The sequence below is a fragment of the Silene latifolia genome, chromosome X (assembly GCF_048544455.1).
Source record: "Silene latifolia isolate original U9 population chromosome X, ASM4854445v1, whole genome shotgun sequence".
NCBI classification, from domain to species: domain Eukaryota; kingdom Viridiplantae; phylum Streptophyta; class Magnoliopsida; order Caryophyllales; family Caryophyllaceae; genus Silene; species Silene latifolia.
Window position 1 is genome coordinate 74,730,370 of NC_133537.1, and position 21,870 is coordinate 74,752,239.

Here is a 21,870-nt window from a genome sequence, read left to right on the forward strand (position 1 = left end):
ATAAGGGTTTTGGCTTAAAAGGGTGGGTTGCCATACCGAGCAATCAAACCCGGGTCTGTGGAGAGGTCCGTGCCAAACATGAGTAAGGTTAACGGGTATTATTTTGACGGATTTTGTTAATAACGCGGATTAGTATATATATTATACCGTCATCTTTATTAAACACTTTTACAAACCTAATACACTTAAAAAGGAGATTGAAACTACGTTGTTCGCTTCATCCGTGTTATTGACAAATCCCGGAGTTTGAGAGGTCGGATTTCATCGTTCTTTGTGTCCTTGTGATCCTTGCGTCAAGGGTAAGATCTACATGCCAATTTTATATCATTTAATTAGCTTTGTTTAAACCCTAATTTGGGGGATTGGGGGTTTTTATGGTTAGTTGTGCTAGTAGTAATTATGTGATCAAGTGATAGGAGGAGGATTCCTAGAGGAGAGGTTTTGATACAGCTATTGAGATCATCTACTTCTGTTTGCATTCCAGGTAGGGTTCTCCCTACTCAGTATTAGTCACATAATGTGGTTTGTTGTTGATTGTGATTGTTGTTAAAGTATCATATTCGCATTGTGACGGTTGTTGGATTTGGCTGATGTGGTTTGTTGTTGATTGTATCTGTCTGTGTTCTTCAGTGTGCGTCCCTAGCTGAGTGGAGTCACTTGCGGGAGTGGCTTCACGCCCATTATTTGCCTTATGTGGAACCCGCCACAGAAGGGATGTGCACATTAATGGATTTGGGTTTATCGCTCGATGGAGATGAGCGGGGCTTAGGTGGGAACGGCTGCGGTCCCCCACTGGCGGCGAGGAGTAACCTGTTGCGATGGGTACTCTGGCAGGGCTACACACTTTAGTGTGTATTCAGTATTGAGGAGTTGGTGATGGAGTTCGGGTTGATGTGACGATTGAGCTGTGTTGATTTCTGTCTTATTGTGATTATATAATTGTGTGATTAGTACTGACCCCGTCTTTGTTTTGTAAAACGGTGGTGATCCATTCGGGGATGGTCAGCAGTGGTTGAGCAGATATGATTAGAGGTATATGGGATAGCTGGGATGTGTCACCACGAGCTGATTAGAGTCTTCCGCTGTCGTACTTAAGTAATTTTAGACATTTGGTTTTGAGGACATGTATTTTACTTTTATCGGTTTGGATTTGGATTGTAATCACTTTAAACTTTATACTATTTAAATTATGTTTCATTATTGTCATTTGATTATCATTGCCTCGGGAAACCGAGATGGTGACATTTCTATACCCGGGTGGTCCTGGTAAGGCACTTGGAGTATGGGGGTGTCACAAATAATTAGCACTCAATTAGGTCGAAGTAAGGTTTAGGATTAATTACATGTGAGAACAAGTTAATAAACCATACAATAAAATAAATAAATAAATAATGATAATTAAAATTACAATAATTACAACGGTTTAATTGATTTACGTCAAAAATATATTTAAGACGGATAATTTGAGAATAATAGAAGAGGAAATAAGTTAGGTTAAAACGGACAGATTAAAGGTGATAATACGATTAATAGTTGATTAATACGTAAACTAACGAATTAGGTCAAAGCAAAAACGGAAGTTCAGAGACAGAGCTCAACCTGGAACAGGCGCAGCAATGCTGCGTCTCTTGGAAGAGGCGCAGTGGTCACTGCGTCTGTTCCTGAGGTGAGTTCTGGCTGTGAAGTCAGAACTGCGTGTTGTTAATGTTCGGTGGTGGATTTAAGGAGTGATTTAGCGTATTATTAACATGTGAATTGGTCATAAAAGCGGATTAAAAACGAATTAAACGAATTAGAAATTAATTACAAATTAATTAGGGTTATTTAGGTTAAACTATTTAAGAATATTGTGACAAACAGATGAAAACATGTACAAAAGTCGAATTACAGAGACTTGATATGAACGAATCGAATCTCCAAAATCCGGATTTGATTTGATGACGAAAACCCGCAAATATTGAGTATAAGGGATTTAAGTCGGGATTAAAAGCGATAAATTATTATGAATTCGTGTGTTATAATTATTATATACAAATAAAAGAAAAGAAATTAATAAATTAAGACAAAATGGACGAATTAACAGAAGACGGAGGAAGAAGAAGAAAATCGGGAAGCTGCGCGGCCTCGGAAGAGGCGAAGAGATGTCGCGACTCTTCAAGAGGCGGCGATTGCTGCGTTTCTTCTCGACGTCTGCCTATAGTTAATCCGTAAAAACAATTTGATAAAAAGGTTTTTGAAATCGTTGTTAAGCATATTTTTGACGTAAACCTTATATTAATTGGTACAATAATAAAACATGGGATTTACACCCTCAGACTTACATATTTGACGAAACGAGATTAACTAAGTTAACGTTTAGTGATTGCTCGACTCGAATGTATGATGAAAGTGCCCTCGCAAGAGAATTTTGTTGGAATATGTGTCCTCCGACAATAATGCGATCACAACTGTCGATCATAATGATCACATGTTTAAATCTCATTTTTAAGAATACATGTGGGATATAATATTTTACAGTCAACTGGTCCACACATAACGGTAATGATTGGCTGACTAGAGTTTGACATTACTGTCGTGCGACGGTGGTGATTAGTTGATCCCCTTAGGTCATACCTATAGGGAAATACTCTTAATTGATTATTTAATTAATCGTATGCCGATACGAGTTAATTAAATTGCTTAAAATTGACGGATGATTTGTGAGTAAGATTAACGAATCTTATTATAATTCGATTAAATTAGATACGGTCTAAGTAATCGAATTGTTTTATTATTTAGATAAAATTATTGTTTACGAAACAATTGAAATTGAAATTGAATGAATAATTTATTATAAATACAAGACGTTGTAATTTATAATTTGATAAACCGTTTTGGTACAAGTAGTTACGAATTACTAGTTAATTTTATAATGACATATTTTATTAATATGTTGATTTTTAATATGTTAAAAATACATTATAGTGTAACATGTCATGTGACATGTGACACATGACAAAATTGACAAAAGACAAAATAAAATGGACCTCCCATTTTATATGTGTGCCGAAAAATTGGAGGGAGTATTAGTGTTTATATTGTGTTGTTTATTTTTAAATGAGAAAACACAATGATTACACTAGCTAATAGCCATGCATGCAACCCTATAGCTTTTGAGAAGAGCATCTCTTGCATGCATTGGCCTCAAATACCCCCCCCCCCCCTCTCCAACCGATTTTGCATGAGAAAAGCCAAGGGGTTTTTCATCTATAATTATTCACTACCTTACCTAATTTTTCTAGTGTCTCTACAACTTGTGAAATTTTAAGAGAAATACAACCTCACAAAAATACTCCCTCTTGGACAGAAATATTCAAGAGCAAATACAAATTATTTTGTGTCAAATTTGAAGTAAGATTAATATTATTACTAGTTTTTAATAATATTGGTTATTAAGGGTATTCCTTTGGTATATGCTTTTGGGAGAGGTTGTAATTTGAACCTTGTTCATCTATTGTTGGAAAGCTCAAGAACTAACAAGAATGAGATCTTGTTGGTGCCCAAAAATCCGAAACACAAATGTAAGAAGTGATGATTTCTTCTCTACTTTGTTTTATGTTTGCATGCATAAGATCTTGTATTTATTTTATGACTAAATAAATTAATTCATATATGAATATGTAAACTTATGAGATTATTGAATCATAACAATCAGTATCATGAGCCTTAGGTTTTTTGCATGCAAATCGGTTTATGGTTTTTCCGAGTTATAAGATTAACATACAAAACTAATTAATTTGGATTTATGAAGATAAACCTATAAATAACCTTGCATGTTAAAGTTTCTAGTCCTAAAATGTATTTAGGATATTTTGGTTTATTTATGGATTTTATTGTTCATTTTATATATTATTGGCATTAAAATGTGATTTTTATGAAAAAAATGTCATTTTTGGACGAAAAATAGCTAAACTTCGAATTTTTCAGTGGTTTTTGGATATGTTTTCACATATATTATCTACTGATGGCCTGTACATTTCCATGTTAAAATAAGTTGTTTTGCTCTAAATATGAATTTTATAAGTTAAAATCGTATTTAAATGGGTAAATAGGTTAATATGAGTTATATTTCGAATATGGTCATGGAAATTTAGTATGTTGTCACATGCAATTTTACAAGATGTGTGTAAAATATTTGGCTATAGTGAAGTCTTTTTGCAGGATTTATGAATTTTTGATGAAAAATCACATAAATAGTGACTATAATTAGTTATAATGCTAAAACATACTTCATGACTAAAGGAAAAACGTCACATATTGAATTTTATCATATAATTCAGATCTTAAAGTAAAAAGTTGATGAAACTAAATTTTCTCATATTTCTAATGGTCATATTTGTTAAAACCGATAAACCGCGACATTGTTTTTCTCGATAAATATTCGAAATTTTTAACCTAAGTTTTGAACATCATGAGTGTCATGGTATTTTTCCAGAATGTTCATGAGTTTAAATTTCAAATTTTGAAATTATTTGAAATTTTTATAATTTAATTTGAAGTTTATAGCATAATTTTGTATTTTTGGGTCCATTTATGAACAATATTAAGAAATCAAGTTTAATTATTGTCAAAATGTTAGTGGAGACTAAGTTTTGAGTCCTAAGATAGTTAGGGTAATTAACTTGTACATAAATATGAATTTATGTAATTATTGCGATTTTAATAAGTTAAATCACGCAAATCAATAAAAATCGATAAAATATACGATATAGGCTCTTAAAAGGCGATTTAGCATAAAATTAAGCATGTTCATACATTTTATAATGCTGCATTTTATTTATGATTGTCATATTTTAATTTTATGTAATTTTTTGAATTATGTAATTTTACTTAGTATGGCCTTAGTTTTAATTGGTATTACCCGAAATGTATGGGAATATCGATTCGGTTGTAATTATTGTGATCTCGTACCACCGTTTTGTAAATTAATAGATTTATTTTATTTTTATTACAAATGTATAATAGGAAATTATGTAATTCATTTTGTAATTTAATTATTCCGGAGTTCCTTGAAGACAGTGCGATTCGAGAAGGCGGACCATCAAAGACGGTGTTACCTCGAGATGCGTGCCAAGACTGAAGTTCAAGGGACCAAAGGAATTGGTTTCCGAATTTGTAATAGTTTATTAGATTTACTATGTTTAGGAAGGCCATACTAGGACTTTATATTTATGCTTTGCATTTTCTTTATATGTTTGCCTGCATCGCTAAATCGCCATAACTAAACATGCATTTTAATCGAGTTTATCGACAGTGTCAATTACAATTATCGTAGTTCACCGATTTAGTTCACTTAAAACGTGATAGATAATAAATTGACATGACCTCTCGCTAAATAAACAATTGAGACTTAGCCTTACCAAAAAGTAGAAACCATGAAAACCTATTTCGTGAGGGAGTGCGCACGGCCAAACCGGGGTACAAACCTTGTTACGTAGGGGAAGTGGGTGATAAATGTCTATCCACCGAATTCATGTTGATAAGGGATGAATCGGCTACACCGGGCCCAAGTTAATGGGAATTTGGATCATGGACACATTTATTCGAAATTTGGGTTGAACTCAACAAAAGTATTCTCGACCATAGCCGGATGTGTTTTGGGCTAAAGATAAATATTAATGTAATTTTATCGACCAAGAGTTCTAAAAGTAGAATCAATTAAAGAGTTAATCCACCGAGTTATATTGATAAGGGTTGTATCGGCAACACCGTGCCCAAGTTAATATAAATTTGGGTCTTGGAATTATTTATCAAGTTGGGTAGAGGTCACTAGATAAATGCAATAAAACTTGTTTAAATTAAAATTTACGAGTATTATTATTATTTTAAAAACGACAAGTGTCTTATTCCTTCTATTTTTGTTTTGTAGACCACTTTTATTTCTCATAACAAATGGCCGCACCAAACACCAACGCCACCACTCTCACTAATGTTTCATGGCTCCGATCCTTCATGGATCGTTGTAAACTTGAAAAGAATGGGTCAAATTTCTCCGATTGGGATGCCCAACTCAAATTAGCCGCTCAAGGTGACGACAAGCTTCGTTACCTCATTGAGGCCTCTCCACCCGAACCTAATGCTAGGTCGAGTGCCGCCACTAGGGAAGCATATGAGGTTTACCACAAAGAGTCTGCCGCTATGAAAAATGTGTTAATTTTTGCTATGGAGGCGGATCTCCAAAGGAGAGCCTTTAAAATGGGCACCGCTTATGAAATCTATTCCAACCTCATGACAATGTTTTCACAAACACCGAGGATCATCCAATATGAGGCGGCCTCGGCATTCTTTGATCTCGATTGCAAGGAGAGCCAAAAGGTTAGCCCTCACGTGCTCAAATTGTTAGAGCTAGTCGAGACGTTGAAAATTCAAAAGGTTGAAATCCCCAAGGAACTCATTGTTGATAGGATTCTTCACTCCTTATCCAAAGTCAAAGCATATGTACAATTCCGGGTGAATTTCAATATGCAAGACAAGGACGTGTCTCTTGAAGAGTTGCACAAGTTACTTGTGCAAGCCGAAAGAGACATGGGGCTAAATGTTAACCCACCTAAGGATGTGCTTAATATAAGCACTAAGAGCAAGGGGAAGTTCAAGAAGAATGGGAAAAAGAGTAAGAGGCAAGCTCCCATGAACACCAAGGCTAGGACTTTTGAAGCTAGCACTTCCAAAACCAAGAAGGGTCCTCTTGATAAATGCCATTATTGTAATGGTGTTGGACATTTGAAGAGGAATTGTTCCAAGTATCTTGGTGACATCAAAGCTGGAAAGATCACTCCAGTAGGTAAATGACTATCATTTCTTTTATGTTTCTAATTCAACTATGGTATTTTGATACAAAGTTGTGATAATGTATCCCCTTTTTATTGTAAATAGGGCCTCCTCCAAGCAAAGACAAGGGAAAAGAGAAGCAAGCTTAAGAAATCATGAAGGAGCTAGGAGTAGCTACCAATGAAGCTTGGCTTTTATTATTGTCTATATTTTAATGTTATGAATTTTAGAACTATTTTGATTTTCGTGTTCGACGTGGAAATGGTTGATCCTTTTAAATAATGGTTGTATTTTGGATTTTGGTGGCTTGGCTTGCAACCCAAGTCACCCCTTTTATCGTATTTGTTTGTTCTAAAATTCGTCTTTATATGCTTGCACATAGAAACATATGAACATCTACTTAAAGTGATCCAATAGACAATTATAATGATAGGATTCATTATATGTCCACAAGCTTGTGGCTTGTGTATGATCAATTATAAAGTGATGTTGAGTTGATGAACTCTCCTAAAGGAATGTCAATTACCAAGTACACTCATCAAATCTAAAATCTATTAGTCAATCTATGAGATAATCCTCCTTCTACTTTAAAATCATTATTTGTGTCTGATAAGCTATCTTTGAATATCTAGTGTATTTATTCTAAAGATAGAGTGGAAGAAAAAATGAAGACACAAAGAATACAAAGAATAATTTGTATGCTTGAGTAAATGAGATCTACGAAAGAAAGAATGATTTGTATACCAAAATAGATAGTATACATGAATAGATGATATCTATGGTCTTGAGTAGATGAGATCTACATGACAAAAGAGGCCAAGTAAAGTAATCAAAAGAATATGTTCTTAAGATAACTACACGAGGAGACCAAAAGAAAGTTCTTGAAAGATAATGACTAAAGAAAAGTCTCAACGAGAGATTTTACTAGTTTATGATCTAGATATGAATAGATTTTCAATATTGATATTTACTTAAGAGCCTAAATGAAACAAAGTTGCATCCTTGTATATAAATGAGATTTATGATTAAAAGTTGCAAAGAAAGATATGCCGATGTCTACAAGAGCTAAGTTAATTGTTAACCACGCTAGTGTCATTACTTAACCTCATTATGAAAATGAAATGGTTAAACCTCCTTCCAAAAGGGGTATTTTGAGAAGGACGTGTATTAAATGGGATTTCACATTTAAAGTGATGACATTGCTACGCATCATTATAAAAATGAATGAGTTAGAGATTAAAATCTCTTTCCATAAGTTTAAAATTGAAACCTTTTCAAAATAGGTATTTTGAAAAGATATGTTGGGAACATATATGGTTTTATCTTAATAACTTGGCCAAGCAAAATGTATTTCAATTCTTGAAATGTTTCGATTGAGTAGTCAAATACGAAACATGTGGAATTGAGTGGGAGTTTGAAATTATCATGTGAGGACATGAAATTTAGTGGGAGCTATCATCTTGTAAAATTTATAACTCATTACTCATTGAGAATGACGCGCTAGTACTATCTTTCACAAAGAAGTATTTGAGTTTTCAATTCTGGATGAAAATTGACTAAGATGAATCCAATCACATCATGGGATGTTGGATAGGCATTGAGATATGCACATAAAATCAACGAGAAACGTAGGTTATTCATATAGATGAGAATGGAATTACCATAAGCAGTCATGGTTATTCATTGAACCTAAGAATGGTTGATCACATGATTAAAGATTACTAATGTTTCCACCATTAGAATAATCATGCACATATCCTATAATGAATCATACGCTTAAGAGCATGATGACTCATTGGTAAGCCATATAAGAATCGTCATGAATTCTCCAGGAGAACTAATTAGCTATTCTAGTATTTGATAGAACACTCTGTTATGTGACAAGAAGTTGCACATATTAAAGTTTCGAAAAGTGCATAAGGATTAATGAAAATCCTAGGCTAATTGAGCTAAAAAGAGAAATAAGAAGTTTGAAAAGATACTTGGTTATAGTAAGAAGTTACTCAAAACTAGTATTTTCAAATTTGTTTGGACTTATGAGAAGTGCTAAGCTAATCATCTTGACAATTGTTGCAAGATCCTACAAAACATACACCTGGTACATTATGAGTTGGAAGAACACTTGACTAGTGCAAGTTATGTCGTCCACCATAATTCATTTGTTATGTGATAAACAACAAGAAAGTTCTCTCAAAGTAAAGAACCTAAAACTAGTTTGGGAAACTAGATATGTACTTGGTGAGATTCATGCTATGTAAGACAAACATGAAAATAAAGGAAAATGCAATTCAAGAGTTTGAACACATGGTACACATGGTGTGTTAAACTCATGTTGCAAATGACTAGTGTTTACACACTTACAATATACATCACAAGGTGGTAATATGGTATTGACTACCCGAATGTGATGTCCACATTTATCGTTTGAGTTATTATTAACTCACCTTATACTTTGTTACATCCAAACGGGTTGTAGAGACAATTGAACCCCGTTAAAGTGAACACGGATTAGCATTGTATTCGCCCATAGTCACTTACATGAGGTGACGTCTCGAAGTGACTAGACTGTGATGCGATTGATGGCAAGTTCAAGTGCCATGGAGTCATGTGGGATGACTAGTCGATCACATAGGCAGACTGTTAGGAACACTTTGTCGGGCTAATGACCGCTTATAGAGTTCTGGCAAATTTATATAGCCTGGTCGTGGCGAGAGCTACTATAGTATTCTAATGAGTCAATTCTTTGACTAAAGACTATTCGCCTAAGGTGGCACAGTTTCAGATTAACTTTGATTTATTTTACTACGACCTTCGTAAATGGGGTCAAATGGGCATATTTTGGGTTATGATGGCTGTGGCTAATCGAAGGGAATAGTTCGATAGGAATTGTCCACCCCTTGTCAAGGTTAAAACAATGTCTCAGGGCCACTCGAGGAGTAATGAACTGGAAATGCGTGGCCACGCTCGGAAGGTATCTATGGTAGATAATTCCGGTCAATCAGTTATTCTCCAGATCGAGGAAACCACTCTCGATATGATCACTTGCAAGTACGACCTGAAAGACACCTTGCATTGAGTGGGAGATAGTAATAGGACAAGAGAATTGGTGACGCACACTTGTCGAGTACAAGTGGGAGATTGTTGGAATATGTGTCCTCCGACAATAATGCGATCACAACTGTCGATCATAATGATCACATGTTTAAATCTCATTTTTAAGAATACATGTGGGATGTAATATTTTACAGTCAACTGGTCTGTTGGAATATGTGTCCTCCGACAATAATGCGATCACAACTGTCGATCATGATGATCACATGTTTAAATCGCATTTTAAGAATACATGTGGGATGTAATATTTTACAGTCAACTGGTCCACACATGTCGGTAATGATTGGCTAACTAGAGTTTGACATTACTGTCGTGCGACGGTGGTGATCAGTTGATCCCCTTAGGTCATACCTATAGGGAAATACTCTTAATTGATTATTTAATTAATTGTATGCCGATACGAGTTAATTAAATTGCTTAAAATTGACGGATGATTTTGTGAGTAAAGTTAACGTGTCTTATTATAATTCGATTAAATTAGATACGGTCTAAGTAATCGAATTGTTTTATTACTTAGATAAAATTATTGTTTACGAAACAATTGAAATTGAATTGAATGAATAATTTATTATAAATACAAGACGTTGTAATTTATAATTTGATAAACCGTTTTGGTACAAGTAATTACGAATTACTAGTGGATTTTGTATATGACATATTTTATCAGTATGTTGATTTTTAATATGTTAAAAATACATTACAATTTCACATATCAAGTAACATGTCACATATGTCACAATTGACAAATGACAAAATAAAATGGACCATCCATTTTATGTTAAATGTGCCGAAAATTGGAGGGAGTTTAAGGTTTATATTGTGTTTTGATTTTAAGTGGAAAACACAATGATTAAAACCTTACTTGTAGCCATGCAAACCTAGTTGATCTTGAGAAGAACACAAGCTCATGCATTGGCCCCTTTATTCTCCCACCCCACCGGTTTTTAGAAGAAAAGATAGAGGGATTTTCCCTCTATCATTCATTCACTACTTTAGAACAATTTTTCTAGTGTTAGAAAATTATCTCATTCTCTCTAAAATTGTGAAAACTTAGAGAAATAAAACCTCACAAATCTCTCCTCTTGGCCAAAAATATTCAAGAGCAAATACAAAATATTTTTGGGTCAATTTTTATAGTAAGACTTATATTATTACTAGATCATAATAATATTAGTTATTAAGGGATTTCCTTGGGTATATACTTTTGGGAGAGGTTCTAATTTGAACCTTGTTCATCCATTGTTGGAAAGCTCAAGAACTAACAAGAAGGAGATCTTGTTGGTGCCCAAAAATCCGAAACACAAATGTAAGAAGTGACAGTTTCTTCTCTACCTTGTTTTATGTTTTCATGCATAAGATCTTGTATTTATTTTATGACCAAATAAATTAATTCATATATGAATATGTTTACTAATGAGATTACTGAATCCTAACAAGTGGTATCAGAGCCTTAGGTTGTTTGCATGCAAATCGGTTTATTGTTATTCCGAGTTAATCTTATTAACAAATAAAACTTGTAATTTTGTGTTTATTATGATATATCATGAAATCACTTTGTATGTTAAAGTTTCTGGTCCTAAAATGTATTTGGGATATTTTGGTTTATTTATGGATTTTATTGTTCATGTTTTTATATTTTTGGCATTAAAATGTGATTTTTATGAGAAAAATGTCATTTTTGGACGAAAAATAGCTAAACTTCGAATTTTTAAGTGGTTTTTGGATATGTTTTCACATATATTATCTAATGATGGCCTGTAAATTTTCATGTTAAAATAAGTTGTTTTGCTCGAACTATGAATTTTATAAGTTAAAATCGTATTTAAATGGGAAAATAGGTTAATATGAGTTATATTTCGAATATGGTCATGGAAATTTAGTATGTTGTCAAATGCAATTTTACAAGATGTGTGTAAAATATTTGGCTGTAATGAAGTCTTTATGCATGATTTATGAATTTGTGATGAAAAATCACATAAATAGTGAGTAATAATTAGTAATAACACTAAAACATATTTCATGACTAAAGGAAAAACGTCACATGTTGCATTTTATCATATATTTCAGATCTAAAAGTGAAAAGTTGATGAAAGTATTTTTTCTCATATATTTATGGTCATAATTGTTAAAAACCGATAAACCGCAACATTGTTTTTCGTGATAAATTTTCGAAATTTTTAACCAAAGTTTTGAACATTATGAGTGTCATGGTATTTTTCCAGAATGTTCATGAGTTTAAATTTCAAATTTCGAAATTATTTGAAATTTTTATAATTTAATTTGAAGTTTATAGCATAACTTTGTATTTTTTGGTCCATTTATGAACAATATTAAGAAATCAAGTTTAATTATTATCAAAATATTAGTGGAGACTAATTTTTGAGTCCTAAGATAGTTAGGGTAATTAACTTGTACATAAATATGAATTTATGTAATTATTGTGATTTTAACAAGTTATAATCACGGAAATCCATGAAAACCGATAAATATACGATGTTGGCTCTTAAAAGGCGATTTAGCATAAAATTAAGCATGTTCATACATATTATAATGCTGGATTTTATTTATGATTGTCATATTTTAATTTTATGTAATTTTATGTAATTTTTGAATTATGTTATTTTACTTAGTATGGCCTTAGTTTTTAATTGGTATTACCCGAAATGTATGGGAATATCGATTCGGTTGTAATTATTGTGATCTTGTATCACTGTTTTGTAATTTAATAGATTTATTTTATTTTATTACAAATGTATAATAGGAAATTATGTAATTCATTTTGTAATTTAATTATTCCGGAGTTCCTTGAAGACGGCGCCATTCGAGAAGGCGATCCATCAAAGAAAGTGTTGCCTTGAAATGCGTGCCAAGATCGAAGTTCAAGGGACCAAAGGAGTTGGTTTCCGAATTTATAATGGTTTATTAGATTTACTATTTTAGGAAGTATTTTTATGCTTTGCATTTTATTTATATGTTGCATGCATCGCTAAATCGCCATAACTAAACATGCATTTTAAATCGAGTTTATCGACCGTGTCAATTACAATTATCATAGTTCACCGCTTTAGTTCACTTAAAACGTGATAGATAATAAATTGACATGACCTCTCGCTAAAATAAACAATTGAGACTTAGCCTTACCAAAAAGTAGAAACCATGAAAACCTATTTCGTGAGGGAGTGCGCTCGGCCACACCGGGGTACAAACCTTGTTACGTAGGGGAAGTGGGTGATAAATGTCTATCCACCGAATTCATGTTGATAAGGGATGAATCGGCTACACCGGGCCCAAGTTAATGTGAATTTGGATCATGAACACATTTATTCAAAATTTGGGTTGAACTCAACAAAAGTATTCTCGACCATAGCCGGATGTGTTTTGGGCTAAAGATAAATATTAATGTAATTTTATCGACCAAGAGTTCTAAAAGTAGAATCAATTAAAGAGTTAATCCACCAAGTTATATTGATAAGGGATGAATCGGCTACACCGTGCCCAAGTTAATATAAATTTGGGTCTTGGAATCATTTATCAAGTTGGGTAGAGGACACTAGATAAATGCAATAAAACTTGTTTAAATTAAAATTTACGAGTATTATTATTATTTTGAAAACGACAAGTGTTTTATTCCTTCTATTTTTTGTTTTGTAGACTATTTTTATTTCTCATAACAAATGGCCGCACCAAACACCAACGCCGCCACTCTCACTAATGTTTCATGGCTCTGATCCTTCATGGATCATTGTAAATTTGAAAAGAATGGGTCAAATTTCTCCGATTGGGATGCCCAACTCAAATTAGCCGCTCAAGGTGACGACAAGCTTTGTTACCTCATTGAGGACTCTCCACCCGAACCTAATGCTAGGTCGAGTGCCGCCACTAGGGAAGCATATGAGGTTTACCACAAAGAGTCTGCCGCTATGAAAAATGTGTTAATTTTTGCTATGGAGGCGGATCTCCAAAGGAGAGCCTTTAAAATGGGCACCGCTTATGAAATCTATTCCAAACTCGTGACAATGTTCTCACAAACACCGAGGATCGTCCAATATGAGGCGGCCTCGGCATTCTTTGATCTCGATTGCAAGGAGGGCCAAAAGGTTAGCCCTCACGTGCTCAAATTGTTAGAGCTAGTCGAGACGTTGAAAATTCAAAAGGTTGAAATCCCGAAGGAGCTCATTGTTGATAGGATTCTTCACTCCGTATCCAAAGTCAAAGCATATGTACAATTCCGGGTGAATTTCAACATGCAAGACAAGGACGTGTCTCTTGAAGAGTTGCACAAGTTACTTGTGCAAGCCGAAAGAGACATGGGGCTAAATGTTAACCCACCTAAGGATGTGCTTAATATAAGCACTAAGAGCAAGGGGAAGTTCAAGAAGAATGGGAAAAAGAGTAAGAGGCAAGCTCCCATGAACACCAAGGCTAGGACTTTTGAAGCTAGCACTTCCAAAACCAAGAAGGGTCCTCTTGATAAATGCCATTATTGTAATGGTGTTGGACATTTGAAGAGGAATTGTTCCAAGTATCTTGGTGACATCAAAGCTGGAAAGATCACTCCAGTAGGTAAATGACTATCCTTTCTTTTATGTTTCTAATTCAACTATGGTATTTTGATACAAAGTTGTGATAATGTATCCCCTTTTTATTGTAAATAGGGCCTCCTCCAAGCAAAGACAAGGGAAAAGAGAAGCAAGCTTAAGAAATCATGAAGGAGCTAGGAGTAGCTACCAATGAAGCTTGGCTTTTATTATTGTCTATATTTTAATGTTATGAATTTTAGAACTATTTTGATTTCCGTGTTCGACGTGGAAATGGTTGATCCTTTTAAACAATGGTTGTATTTTGGATTTTGGTGGCTTGGCTTGCAACCCAAGTCACCCCTTTTATCGTATTTGTTTGTTCTAAAATTCGTCTTTATATGCTTGCACATAGAAACATATGAACATCTACTTAAAGTGATCCAATAGACAATTATAATGATAGGATTCATTATATGTCCACAAGCTTGTGGCTTGTGTATGATCAATTATAAAGTGATGTTGAGTTGATGAACTCTCCTAAAGGAATGTCAATTACCAAGTCCACTCATCAAATCTAAAATCTATTAGTCAATCTATGAGATAATCCTCCTTCTACTTCAAAATCATTATTTGTGTCTGATAAGCTATCTTTGAATATCTAGTGTATTTATTCTAAAGATAGAGTGGGAGAAAGAAAAATGAAGACACACACAAAGAATACAAAGAATAATTTGTATGCTTGCGTAAATGAGATCTACGAAAGAAAGAATGATTTGTATACCAAAATAGATAGTATACATGAATAGATGAGATCTACATAACAAAAGAGACCAAGTTTAGTAATCGAAAGAATATGTTCTTAAGATAACTACACGAGGAACCAAAAGAAAGTTCTTGAAAGAAAATGACTAAAGAAAAGTCTCAACAAGAGATTTTGCTAGTTTATGACCTAGATATGAATAGAGTTTCAATATTGATATTTACTTAAGAGCCTAAATGAAACAAAGTTGCATCCTTGAATATAAATGAGATTTATGATTAAAAGTTGCAAATAAAGATATGCCGATGTCTACAAGAGCTAAGTTAATTGTTAACCACGCTAGTATCATTACTTAACCTCATTATGAAAATGAAATGGTTAAACCTCCTTCCGAAAAGGGTATTTTGAGAAGGACGTGTATTAAATGGGATTTCACTTTTAAATAATGACATTGCTACGCATCATTATAAAAATGAATGAGTTAGAGACTAAAAATTCTTTCCATAAGTTTAAGATTGAAACCTTTTCAAAATAGGTATTTTGAAAAGATATGTTGGAAACATATATGGTTTTATCTTAATAACTTGGCAAAGTAAAATGTATTTCAATTCTTGTAATATTTCGATTGAGTAGTCAAATACGAAACATGTGGAATTGAGTGGGAGTTTGAAATTATCATGTGAAGACATGAAATTTAGTGGGAGCAATCATCTTGTAAACTTTATAACTCATTACTCATTGAGAATGACGAGCTAGTACTATCTTTCACAAAGAAGTATTTGAGTTTTCAATTCTGGATGAAAATGGACTAAGATGAATCCAATCACATCATGGGATGTTGGATAGGCATTGAGACATGCACATCAAATCAACGAGAAAAGTAGGTTATTCATATCGATGAAAATAGAATTACCATAAGCAGTCATGGTCATTCATTGAACCTAAGAATGGTTGATCATATGATCAAAGATTACTAATGTTTCCGCCATTAGAATAATCATGCACATGTCCAATAATAAATCATATGCTTAAGAGCATGATGAGTCATTGGTAAGCCATAGAAGAATCGTCATGAATTCTCGAGAAGAAATATTGAGCTATTCTTGTGTTTGACAGAACACTCTGTTATGTGACAAGAAGTTGCACATATTGAAGCTTCAAAAACGAGTAAGGATTTATGAAAATCCTAAGCTATTTAAGCTAAAAAGAGAAATAAGAAGTTTGAAAAGATACTAGGTTATAATAAGAAGTTACTCAGAACTAGTATTTTTAAAATTTGCTAGGACCTATGAGAAGTGCTAAGCTAATCATCTTGACAATTGTTGCAAGATCCTATAAAACATATACCTGGTACATTACGAGGTGGAAGAACACTTGAGCGGTGCAAGTTATGTCGTCCACCATAATACGTTTGTTATGTGATAAACAACTAGAAAGTTCTCTCAAAGTAAAGAACCTAAACCTAGTTTGGGAAACTAGATATGTACTTGGTAAGATTCATGTTATGTGATACAAACATGAGAATAAAGGAAAATGCAATTCAAGAGTTTGAACACATGGACACTTGGTGTGTTAAACTCATGTTGCAAAGAACTAGTGTTTACACACTTACAATATGCATCACAAGGTGGTAATATGGTATTGACTACCTGAATGTGATGTCCACATTTGTCGTTTGAGTTATTATTAACTCACCTCATACTTTGTTACATCCAAACGGGTTGTAAAGATAATTGAACCCCGTTAAAGTGAACACGGATTAGCATTGTATTTGCCCATAGTCACTTACATGAGGTGACGTCTCGAAGTGACTAGAGTGTGATGCGATTGATGGCAAGTTCAAGTGCCATGGAGTCATGTGAGATGACTAGTCGATCACATAGGCAGACTGTTAGGAACACTTTGTCGGGCTAATGACCGCTTATAGAGTTCTGGCAAATTTATATAGCCTGGTCGTGGCGAGAGCTACTATAGTATTCTAATGAGTCGATTCTTTTGACTAAAGACTGTTCGCCTAAGGTGGCACAGTTTCAAATCAACTTTGATTTATGTTACTACGACCTTCGTAAATGGGGTCTAATGGGCATACTTTGGGTTATGATGGTTGTGGCTAGTCGAAGGGAATAGTGCGATAGGAATTGTCCACCCCTTGTCAGGGTTATAACAATATCTCAGGGCCACTCGAGGAGTAAAGAACTGGAAATGCGTGGCCACGCTCGGAAGGTATCTATGGTAGATAATTCCGGTCAATCAGTTATTCTCCAGATCGAGGAAACCACTCTCGATATGATCACTTGCAAGTACGACCTGAAAGACACCTTGCATTGAGTGGGTGATAGTAATAGGACAAGAGAATTGGTGACGCACACTTGTCGAGGACAAGTGCCAGATTGTTCGAATATGTGTCCTCCGACAATAATGCGATCACAACTGTCGATCATGATGAACACATGTTTAAATCTCATTTTAAGAATACATGTGGGATGTAATATTTTACAGTCCACTGGTCCACACATATCGGTAATGATTGGCTGACTAGAGTTTGACATTACTGTCGTGCGACGGTGGTGATCGATTGATCCCCTTAGGTCATACCTATAGGGAAATACTCTTAATTGATTATTTAATTAATCGTATGCCGATATGAGTTAATTAAATTGCTTAAAATTGACGGATGATTTTGTGAGTAAAGTTAACGTGTCTTATTGTAATTCGATTAAATTAGATACGGTCTAAGTAATGGAATTGTTTTACTACTTAGATAAAATTATTGTTTACGAAACAATTGAAATTGAATTGAATGAATAATTTATTATAAATACAAGACGTTGTAATTTATAATTTGATAAACCGTTTTGGTACAAGTAATTACGAATTACTAGTCGATTTTGTATATGACATATTTTATGAGTATGTTGATTTTTAATATGTTAAAAATACATTACAATTTCACATATCAAGTAACATGTCACATATGTCACAATTGACAAATGACAAAATAAAATGGACCATCCATTTTATGTTAAATGTGCCGAAAATTGGAGGGAGTTTAAGGTTTATATTGTGTTTTGATTTTAAGTGGAAAACACAATGATAAAAACCTTACTTGTAGCCATGCAAACCTAGTTGATCTTGAGAAGAACATAAGCTCATGCACTGGCCCCTTTATTCTCCCACCCCACCGATTTTTAGAAGAAAAGATAGAGGGTTTTTCCCTCTATCATTCATTCACTACTTTAGAACAATTTTTCTAGTGTTAGAAAATTATCTCATTCTCTCTACAATTGTGAAAACTTAGAGAAATAAAACCTCACAAATCTCTCCTCTTGGCCAAAAATATTCAAGAGCAAATACAAAATATTTTTGTGTCAATTTTTATAGTAAGACTTATATTATTACTAGATCATAATAATATTAGTTATTAAGGGATTTCCTTGAGTATATGCTTTTGGGAGAGGTTCTAATTTGAACATTGTTCATCCATTGTTGGAAAGCTCAAGAACTAACAAGAAGGAGATCTTGTTGGTGCCCAAAAATCCAAACCACAAATGTAAGAAGTGACGGTTTCTTCTCTACCATGTTTTATGTTTGCATGCATAAGATCTTGTATTTATTTTATGACCAAATAAATTAATTCATATATGAATATGTTTACTAATGAGATTTTTGAATCCTAACATGGTCCACACATATCGGTAATGATTGGCTGACTAGAGATTGACATTATTGTCGTGCGACGGTGGTGATCTGTTGATCCCCTTAGGTCATATCTATAGGGAAATACTCTTAATTGATTATTTAGTTAATCGTATGCCGATACGAGTTAATTAAATTGCTTAAAATTGACGGATGATATGTGAGTAAGATTAACGTATCTTATTATAATTCGATTAAATTAGATATGGTCTAAGTAATCGAATTGTTTTATTACTTAGATAAAATTATTGTTTAAGAAACAATTGAAATTGATATTGAATGAATAATTTATTATAAATACAAGACGTTGTAATTTATAATTTGATAAACCGTTTTGGTACAAGTAATTACGAATTACTAGTTAATTTTGTATATGACATATTTTATTAATATGTTGATTTTTAATATGTTAAAAATACATTATAGTGTAACATGTCATGTGACATGTGACACATGACAAAATTGACAAAAGACAAAATAAAATGGACCTCCCATTTTATATGTGTGCCGAAAAATTGGAGGGAGTATTAGTGTTTATATTGTGTTGTTTATTTTTAAATGAGAAAACACAATGATTATACTAGCTAATAGCCATGCAACCCTATAGCTTTTGAGAAGAGCATCTCTTGCATGCATTGGCCTCAAATCCTTCCCCCCCCCCCCCCCCCAACCGGTTTTGCATGAGAAAAGCCAAGAGGTTTTTCATCTATAATTATTCACTACCTTACCTAATTTTTCTAGTGTTAGAAAATATATTCTCTCTACAACTTGTGAAATTTTTAGAGAAATACAACCTCACAAAAATACTCCCTCTTGGACCGAAATATTCAAGAGCAAATTCAAATTATTTTGTGTCAAATTTTAAGTAAGATTAATATTATTACTAGTTCATAATAATATTGGTTATTAAGGGTACTAGTGTACCTCCCGTGCTATAGCACGGTACTTTTTAGATATTATCAATGAAATTATTTGCATAAATAAAGTATACTTTTAATTTAATGTTATAATCTACTAAATATAATATTAATAAGAGGTTGAAAAAAAAAGTTTACTGCCATAAGAATACATTTTAAGTTACGTTATTTTTTTACTATTAAAAATAACACAATAATTTTATAAGGTTACATGCAACTAATTTATGACATTAATAGTACAATTATTAAGTTAGTTCTATAATTTTATTAAAACGCGTATTGACCTTAAAACGAAAAGCAGTAAAAACTATTCATCGCGTCGAAAAAGACAATTTACGAATTATTAAAATAATGTTTTTACTTTTTTATTTCTAATAGAAAATACATAAGTGTTTTTACATCCTTAAAAAAATAGTCCATATTAGTAAGACAAAAATTTACATAATAAATAACTGATGATTTCTTACAAAAGAGGTAACATATAAATATAATATAAATTTAAATTTATACGAAATAAAGTTCACTTATCTAGCTTATAATATGACATGTAGAGTCCAAAATTATGGGCTATTAATAACTTTTACTTTGATAGATGAGATAGAAAAAGTGGGCTACGTATAAGGTCCACAATTTACAATCCATCAAATCTTGTTGTGTTAGTAGTATCCAGAAAAATAGGCCCAATTAAGAAGAAGTTTTTTAGGCGGGAAAACTAAGAGAATTTTTATTCTCTTAGTAGTAGGAGGGATTCCTTGGGTATATGCTTTTGGGAGAGATTTTAATTTGAACCTTGTTCATCCATTTTTGGAAAGCTCAAGAACTAACAAGAAGGAGATCTTGTTGGTGCCCAAAAATCCGAAACACAAATGTAAGAAGTGATGATTTCTTCTCTACTTTGTTTTATGTTTGCATGCATAAGATCTTGTATTTATTTTATGACTAAATAAATCAATTCATATATGAATATGTAAACTTATGAGTTTATTGAATCATTACAGATTTAGATTAAATTGATTGATTAATTGAGTGTAGTTGGTCGAATTGGTCGGTCATGCAACGTGACTGGTACTCAGAAGGATCTGAGCTTACGTGGTCGATTGATCAACCACATAGACGTCAATAAGCTTAGAGCATGGTCTTAGAATGCAAAGGGAGAAGAGAAGGGCGGACACTCGCGTGAGAAATATGAGGAACGAAGGTCCCTATTTATACTAATCACACGGAGGAATTATGGAATGACTGAAACTTTGGAAACAAATCTCGAAAAGATCTGAAAATACGCAGAAAAGAGCTGAGGAAGAGGCGCAGCGGGTGCTGCGACTCTTGGAAGAGGCGCAGCAGGTGCTGCGTCCTTTCCTCAGAGGTTTCCTCATGCGGAAGAAAGATTTTCGCGTTTCTGTTATGGAATTGCGGTAGATCTCGACTTCCTTATTCTTTAAAATAAGATTTTCGGGAAATATTTTACCAAAAGATAAAAAATTAACTTTTATGGAATAAATATCCGGAATATTCTAGAACATTCCGACTCGGCATTTTAAAATGGTTTATTAGAAAATGAAGCGGTTTTTGACCCGAACTCCAAATGAATTCTAATTACTGTCAAAACGACCGTAATGGCGCGTAGATGACGACCAAGGGGTAGACACAAGTATTTGAGATACCACTTGACAATAAACTTATGAAGTTTTATAAATCGTTCCGTGTACCAAACATGCGGCCCAATCATCACCGGGTGGTTTGCGGGAGGTGCAGAAATGAGGTATCTACACGAGTCTTCATCCACACCTTTGTAGGCGATATCACAGCTGCCTTGATACTTTCTAATGCATATCTGCACACACTCACAGTAATTTTTAATTCTATTACTTTTTAAGCATTCTCCGTGTTAACATTCGAATATAATCAACTACTATCTTGTATTAGTACGGAACAGTAAATTTGGCCATTATCTTCAGGGTCGGTCCTTAACATTTTGAGGTCCTAAACAAAATTGTAAAATGAGGCCCTAATTATTTAAAAATCTTTGTTCAAGTAATTCATGTGTCATTATCTAATACAA